An 8,294-nucleotide genomic window follows, 5' to 3' on the forward strand; every position below is an offset into this window, starting at 1 on the left:
CAAGAATGAAACCTTGTTTTGGTGGCATGCTCGGCTGGTGGTTCATTTCGCAATGTTGATGGCTATTCACAAATAAGTGTATTGCACAAAAGTTTTGGTGATCGATGGTGTTTACTGGTGTTGCACCAGTACGTTGCCTCACTGAAAAATGGGCACCAAAGCCGTGATGTATCCCATCTTATCCATTAATCTCTTCGCGATATGTATCGCAAACCTGTTAATTTACAACAAGTCTTATAGGTTTCCATCACAAATTCATCCCATTCTAACTAAGTCAGTACAGTTCAGCCTAAAAGCGGTCCCGTTCTGCAAATACATGTATGTGCTTTGCGAAAAGTGTCATCTATGTATGTATGCATACGTTATTTGCCTTCCCTCACCACATTCTGTCAGCAACAATACGAACTCTCTATAAATAGATAATCATTCCATAGCCCTAAGGTCCAACCATGCCGGTGATAGACTGGATTCCAGTTACGACGGCTTCTACGGTACCATCGCAATGTAAGGTTTGGACTGTTTGGGCAGAGACACCCAAAGTCCGTATTAATGAAACGATAGTATATGCTCAAATCCGTGTGGTGATAAATCTGATATCTGAATCAATATGCTTCAATGATTCGCAGCCTTCAACTGAGAAATTATATTCGATGTATAGTTTTTTGGGTGTTTTTTGTTTTTTGTTTTTTGGGTTTTTTTCTAACTGCTAGCTATTTCATGATTTAAGCGAGATTAAAGGAAATAGCTTTACGAGCAGACTTCATGTTTGAACATAAAAATTGTTTCCTGAATACGGGTCCTGGTCGCCTCCACAACAACCGTTTCCGCAAGGGTAGCAGTCGCTACGCGGGGTTGCCCTCTTCGGGAACGACCGGATGTTGACCAAGTGGCACAATACTAGCGATCATTAGTTCCAAGGTTCGTGATGTCTTCTTAGATTTGAGGACCTGAATGATGAGTTCAACAAAGTTTTGACATACACATGGCACAAAGACTTGTAACAACTACTTAAACGGTCCTTATTATACGTATTATACGTATATATGAAATACGTATTCGGACCATGGGATGGAACATTGTGCCAAGTCCCTGTGATACTTTGAAAAAGACTTCTTCTGGAGATGAATTCAATATTGTAAAAACAGCATACCTGATAGTTTTTAATAGAACAGTAACTTCTGTAACAGGAAACATCGTCATAACAATTAGGTCCTAAATGCTTCGTATGCATATTTACTCCAGATGCTTGAACAATATGCCGTGATGATTGATAGTACATGTACAAATGTATTGCAGTTCCTGAAATAGTGTTAGCTGCAGTGGGACTAAAAATCCGTTGTCCATGAAAAACGGCTGCAATAAATTATCTGCCCTCCAAAATACGCCATAACACCGGAATATATATATTGATCTCAGAATCAGATTACTTCTATTTCGACAAAGCCATCTGTACTGTTCTTCTAGCATTTCGCTCTGTTGGATCACAGAACCTGGTTTACCTGGAGTTTTCTCTTGGAACCAAACTTGGACATTCTAACAGATAGGTGTCTGATATGGCGTCAACATCAGACAGTGACACACCTATATGTTTTGTATCAGAACCAGGTGAAATTTGGGTTAAGACATGTGTGGTTTTATATTGATAAAATCAGCAATAAATATATTTAAATTGCCTTTATATATAGGTATGTCTGGCTAACTTGATCAATATAAGACTAGACACATCCCTGTGGTTGTTTATCAATAACCATTGAGATCATCAGGAACGTTGTTGGGTTTTTTATGAACGCCATATAAATAATCTGATGTCGAAGGATCAACAAGTCTGGAAATCGACAATCCGGAATCTTACTTTTTACTGCTTAAAAGCGACATCAACATATAACCATTACATTAAAACCAATTATATCGCGCAAATCTTAATTACTGCCTAAAAATCGGAAACCCTATTCTACAAACATGTAGTACAGATATATTTGAAGAAAATGCTCGCATGCATAGCGAATTTAGCATAGGTATTGACACTGTCACATTCAACAGGGAATTGCACTAAATATTTTAGACAGTTAATCACCGAAACATTTCCTCAACCCATGCACAGCTTGGTGAGCTTAAGATCGTGGCCAAAATCATCAAATTATATTTTCTACATTGTATTTGCTGCCACAATCTGCAACTATATCAACTCAACTTGAGACGTAATTTGCAAAGCCGTCAAGCCTACCAAAGCAGCAATCTGCAAATTCGCCCATTATCTCTGAGCCACAGTCTGCAAATCCATTCATTCTACCTGAGTTGCAATCTATCAATTCATCAATTCCAATTGAGCCGCGATCTCCAACTCCTCGACCATTGCCAGCAAGGAACATTCGTCTCCGCAGAGCCATGCTCCAAAACGATATGATTGCGAACTTTAAAGACCCAGCAGTAATCGAGCAGACGGTCTCATTTACATGTATGGATGAACAAGGCGTTGATGTACAAGGCGTTTCTAGAGACGCATGCACATAATTTTGAAAACACTTTATTAGTTCATCGACAAAAGGCGAACAAGAGCGCGTTCCATCCATCATGCCGACATTTCAAAAAGAAGACTGGGTGGCGATAGGGCGGATACTTGTGATGGCATTTTGTGATCAGGGTATCTTTCCAATACAAATTTCACGAGCATTCTTTGTCGCTATGATCTCTGTTGAAAGAGAGGTTTCTCAAAAACTCCTTTTAGAGTCATTTAAAAAGTACGTGACGGATCCAGAATACATCGTGATAGAAAAAGCTTTGGAAGGTGCTCTTGAAGATGACGAAGACAAGGAGGAGTTTTACGACTATTTAGGTCGTGTGGACTGTTCTGCTGTTCCTACTGCAAATACCAAATCCGTTATCATACAGGAAGCTCACACAGAGCTAATACAGCAAGGAAGGTATGCTCTTGATGCGATAGAATGAGGGTTGGATGAGGAATTTTGTTTATAGCCTTTAAAAAACGCCTATGCCAAACACCCCCCCCCACCCCTATGGCATCACCACTAAATTACTGGACCCCCCCCCCCCCCCCCTTTTTTTTTCTCAAAATTCCTGGATCCCCGCCTGAAGCTTCTGTATAATGCTAACTCAATTTTGACTTACAACAAATCCTTGCTGCAAGTACCTATGGTACATCCATCTATACCCATATAGCTGACCACAAACCAGCTGTTCTTCTATATACAACGCAACTGTTAGTAAATCCGTTTGGTGATTTCTTCTCCGCAAACCTTGTTCTTTCAACAATCGACGCAGATGTCTTTGACTTATAATAATTCAATGGTTCTGTGCTAGACACGCCAATATTTCTTTCTGGCTATATCCGAGAGCAGAATATACACGAATGTATTCATGGCGAGATTATCCTGGCAGCCCTTTTTAGTAGTTTATCTAGCCTGCCAGTGTTATTTTGAGAGGTATTTCCCCAGATGTTTACACAAAAATAAAAATGGGGATTCACAAAACAGTTAAAAAATGTCACACAAGAAGTCTCACTAAGGAATGGACTAAAACGTTTCAATTAAAAAATGTAAAAAGACAGTTTTTTATACACATTTTCTATTTGGCTATTCCAAGATAAACAATGATCTACACTGATACGCTGGTGCGTACCAATCAACATTGATTTGGTCTTGTCAGTATTTTTTTACACATTATATTTAATTTGCACCATTCGGAAATAAGTTGAGTATCAGCATTTAAGTTATCATTGATGACATCAATAGATTTATTGGAATATTCAAAAATATCACCTGAGAGTTTCTCAGAAGTGAAATTACGAATACATTGTATCATATCTGAAGGGTCGCAATTTACAGTTTCATCAACATATTGCTGTGATATATTTGTAAAGTAGGAATGGAATATATTACCAATATCCTTAGGATTGGTAATATTACTGCCATTATCATTTATAAATGAGCAAGTATTGTTCAAAGACTTGGGACATAATTTCCTAAAGTTTTTCCAGTAATTGGCCGAACTTTTACATTTATCTAACACAGCTCTGTAAAAGGTTTTTTTTGGAACTACGTATAAGTGATGTAACCTTATTTCTCCATTTTCTATATAAATCAACATGGTTTTTCTTTTTGTGATTATTACTTATCTGTATAGCAATGTTAATTTCATCCGACCACCATTCTGGAATAGAATTGTATTTAACTCTTTTTTTCTCTAACTGCTGAATGATTATCTAAAACATTAAGAAATAATGACTGAAAACCATAGAGCATATCATTCACTGAATCAAATACATCGAGGCATGACCAGGGAATACTGTCAACGTCTTTCTGGAAACTGTTGACATCAAAGTTTTTCATATGTCTGTATCGGATAGTTTTTATAGATTTCTCACTCTTACCTGCACAGTTCCGTATAACACTTACAGGAGAGTGGTCACTAATTGCAATGTCTGATACCTCAGAATGGGCAACTCTTTTGGGGGCGATTTGTCCAAATGTGGTCGATACAGGATCCTCCATTTTCTGAGTAACGGGTAGGGGATGTTATGACGTTTGTCATATTGAATGTGTCCGACATTAATGAAATAAAATCCTTGCAGAGAGGTGAATTGCTAAGAGTGTTAATATCATAATCACCTATTATAATCGATTCCTTGTCTTCACAATAAAAACTTTCAAGCGAATCTTCAAAGGTGTCCAACCAAGTATTAACACTACTTGGGGGCCTATACACAATCCCAATAATAATAGAGTGGGTGTATTCAAGTTTTAATTCAATCCAAAGAGATTCCTGGGACTCGTGGCTAATATCGTTTCGTAAAACATAAGGTAAGTCACTTTTGATATAAAAAGCCACGCCACCACCACACTTTGCGTCACGATCCTTACGGATCAAGTCATATCCAGGTACATTTGTATATGAAAATCTTTGTCATCATGATTTGCATTAAACCAAGTTTTAGTAAGTCCAATAACATCAACATTTGATGCCAAAAGAACTTGATTAAATTCATCAAATTTGTTACATATGCTTCTCAAATTCCATGATGAAATTTTCAAACCGGACACTTTGGAGTTAAGTAAAAGTTTTTCAGGAACAAAACACTTTTCAGATGTAGCTTTGTCAATGCAAGCATTATCAATGCAAGTATCACAATACCATTTGTAAATGGTTTCCGAGTCACCTTCAATATCATAGTCAGAGAGACATTCCTTGTGCCAGGTGGTCAAACAGCCAGTACAGTAGACCTCTGTATGTGTCATAAGTACAGGTTTAGTATTCTGTCTCAATAAACATAATAAATATTTTTTTCTCTCGTGTCCTATATACGCTTCCATACAATTCACAATACTCAAAGTCGACGGGTGTTCATTTAAGTCAGTTATAACATTTATTTCTGACGAAACTTTTCGCGTGAGGCAAGTGTGTACAAAGTACTATTTAAAGCATCTGACGTGTATAACGCATCCCCAATTGTGAGGCTGCACACGGTGGACAAGGGATCAGAAAGTCAGGAAAGTAAAACGTGCCAGAACAGACAAAAATATATACAGATGCAACAAATCCATACTTAATCAAGTCCATATTATATATTTGATAATTTTACAAGAGGCCGAGAGGACTTATATCCCTCACCTGGATATTGAATAATGTTTATAAGTAAAAGAACTTCTACATCGAATATATGTACGTAATATGAGATGGTGACACTATTATAAGAACTGGAAACCTAGGAAAGAAAGCTGTTATTGTCTTCTTATTTTCTTATGTCTCCTTTAGTCCAAATACAATACTCCAACATATGTCCCAAGTGTTAAGAGACCTGTAAGGTCTGTAAAAATTCAGAGATCCATTTATCTCAAGAATTACCATACTTGCATATCCCAGTATATATAGGAACATTTCATGTTGATCAAAATCAAAACAAAATACTCTAATAATTGAATCTCCTTATCTGGATCGACAATTTATCTGTCCAAATCTAAAACTACTCTCAAAACTTGTTCTCTTTGTATCTACAGAAGTATTGTAAAATTCAATTTTAGCTTATTTGAGATAGTCTCAAGTGACCTCTTGCAATATTGGGCCAGTAGCATTTTGAAATGAAGGGCTACCAAATTGTTCAAATGAATGACCTTGACCTACTTTCAATGTCACTAGCAGTCAAATATGCTGAAAGCATCAAACAACATCATCTCAGAAACCAAGAGACCTAAAAACCTTATTTTGGCCTGAAACATGCTGGGATGAAGGGCTGCAAAGTTCGTTCAAATGAATTACCTTGACCTATGTTCAAGGTCACAGGTGTCAAATGTGCTGAACTCTTTTCAAACTTCTCAAAAAGAAATTTGGTTTGGTTTGGTTTATTTTGTTTAACGTCCTATTAACATCTAAGGTCATTTAAGGACGGCCTCCTGTGCGTGCGACATGCATGCGTGTGGTGAGTGCGTATGTGTGTTTTTGGAGGCTGTGGTATGTTTGTGTTAAGTCTCCTTGTGATAGGCCGGAACTTTAGCCGATTTAAAAGAAAGAACCCGAGAGACCTGAAATAGGGCCTGTTGCATGCTAGGATGAAGGACTGTCAAATCTGTTCTAAATGTAAATACAAGAAAAAAGTTTTCTTTTTTGTTGTTTCCTCGTGTGTAAACTGCATATTCACAGTAATTTCAATTAAAATACTGAAATGCCAACAAGGGCCCTGACGGATTGCTACATATTCCCATTAATTATCAAATATCCATATTGCAGTCAAGAAAAAATATAAATTACACATGTACTATGATGCAACTCTTATTTCTTTCCACTTTCAATTTTGCTGGTTTAATAAAAGTGTAAATATGAATATAATGCTTATTTGTAAGCTTCTAATTGTTTTTTATGAACCCCACTAGCAGTCAGGGCTATTGTCAGAGATCAAATTTGTCCTTGAACTTTAGGCCCAAATGACCATGACCTTTGACCCAGCTACCTTGGTCAGTTGACTACTTGTTAAGTCATGACAAAACAGTGCACATGGTGAAAAGACATTTTGACTTTGACATTTAGGCATAATGATCTTGACCTTTGACTTCAGCATGTATGCACATCTACAAACATGGTAGTCGTTCATCTCAGCATACTACAGACCCAATATCAGGTCCCTGGGCCTCTTGGTTTGTGAGAAGGCATTTAAGTAGAAAAGTTGATAATGGACAGGCGGGCAACAGGCACATCACACCATGACATAATTAAGCTCACTTGCACTTTGGGTAGTAATCTGAAGGGTTCCGATGTTGATCAATACAGCCTTTACTGTAAGGCTGCCTTGCAGAGATTTAACTGTATAGCAAATTATTCAGGAAATTCTGACTATTTGGTGAGGGGGCTAACAATTTATAGTAGATTATACTCTACTTAGTATATCAAAATATTTTACAATTGATAAACTCTATGTAAACAGATTTACACTTGCATTTGGAAATCTTTTTTGTTTTTTTTTTATTTTCAAAACATCACTTTGAATTTCATTTCATCAATAAGCCTACAATCAATTGCCATAAGTATATATATTGTCACACAATGGCAATGTCATTTTGACACTTGGTGAAAATTAGGCAAATCTTAAAAACTTAAAGAGGTACATTTTTGTTCAGTGTATATGTACTTGGTAATATGTCCTTTCAAATTACACTTTGTGATCTCTAGCCAGGAAGCTGTAAAGGGTTTGTAGTAAACCGTCAGATCACAGGGGCATGTGTAGTCTTTTATTAAAAAAAATAGCCAGAAATACCAATACAGTTGTATATTAAGTCTTAAATATATGGGTATTTCTGGCTATTTTTTTAATATTATACTAAACTTGCCCCTGTGAATGCAGTGTTTGGATATAGATATTTTCCCACACAGTGCTTTCTCTCGACACATGACACAAGAGAGTTGTCTTCCTGTTGAACAGTTCTTCATTCAAGCTTAATAAATAAACAATTTTTCTTTCAGAAAGACCAGTCCTGAACAATCTTACAATATCATCTTTTTGCAGCATATACAATGCCCTTCCTCTGCAGGTAACCATTGACTGAGCAGACAACAATTATTACTGCGTGGGGGAAGGGGAATAACTCGTGCATGTGTTCACCTGAATATATACACCATATAATTTGTTCAAGTCTTGATCTTATGCAAAAAGGTGGTCTAGAAGTGAATTGAGATACCACACTTTTTTACACAATGATGTTGCCATTGTGTGACAATATGTATGGCCACTGACTCAGACTGTATAATACACTGTATTTGTAATATCAAAATGATTTAAATAGAACAGTGAC

Source organism: Pecten maximus, chromosome 10 (assembly GCF_902652985.1).
Source record: "Pecten maximus chromosome 10, xPecMax1.1, whole genome shotgun sequence".
In the NCBI taxonomy this organism is placed as follows: domain Eukaryota; kingdom Metazoa; phylum Mollusca; class Bivalvia; order Pectinida; family Pectinidae; genus Pecten; species Pecten maximus.